Below are 980 nucleotides of genomic sequence, written 5' to 3'. Positions count from 1 at the left end.
GGCAAACCTAAACCAATCAATGTTAGATTAGGGAGGGCGGGGGAGGGAAAGGAAATGGCATGGGATAGGAGGGTACAGGGCCAGGGGTGATTTGGAGGTACAATGTCAAAGATGGTGGGTGGGAAGGGGGGTAGAGTGTTCGTCACCACCATCCCTGCTCCTCCACATCTTATCTTCCCACCATCCCTGCTCCCCCACACCTTATCTCCCCACCATCCCTGCTCCCCCGCACCTTATCTCTTCACCATCCCCGACACCATCCCTGCTCCCCCACACCTTATTTCCTCACCATCCCTGACACTGTCCCTGCTCCCCCACATCTTATCTTCCCACCATCCCTGCTCCCCCGCACCTTATCTCTTCACCATCCCCGACACCATCCCTGCTCCCCCACATCTTATCTCCTCACCATCCCCGACACCATCCCTGCTCCCCCACACCTTATCTCCCCACCATCCCTGACACCGTCCCTGCTCCCCCACACCATCCCCGACACAGTACTTTCCTGTCCTTTCCAACCCTGTACCTCCCCCGCCATCCCTGACACCATACCCACCCCCCTCTTCCACCATGCTTGACACCGCTCCCTCCTCTCCACTGCCATTCCTAACACCATACCCTTCTCTCCTCCCCCATCTACGACACCGCACCCTCCTTTCTTCCTCCGTCCCTGACATCGTACCCTCCTCCCCCATCCCCAACAACGTACCCTTCTCTCCTCCACCATCCCTGACACTGTACCCTACTCTCCTCTGCTGTCCCCAACAACCATCCTTGACACCGTATTGTGATGACATCACAACCTCCCTAGCCAATCATTGGAAGCCTTTTATTAATTTATAACATGTAAGCCTTCCTGTTACACAAGTGGGCTGTGTGCCTCTGTCGTCAGTCTGCTGCGGGCAGAAGAAAGCATTGCCTCAGTCTCCCCTCCCTCAGTGATCAGACTGTACATTGTAACTTTGTTGAAGGAGGAAGAG

This window comes from Aquarana catesbeiana, linkage group LG06 (genome assembly GCF_042186555.1).
Source record: "Aquarana catesbeiana isolate 2022-GZ linkage group LG06, ASM4218655v1, whole genome shotgun sequence".
Taxonomy (NCBI): domain Eukaryota; kingdom Metazoa; phylum Chordata; class Amphibia; order Anura; family Ranidae; genus Aquarana; species Aquarana catesbeiana.
This window is presented reverse-complemented; position numbering follows the sequence as displayed.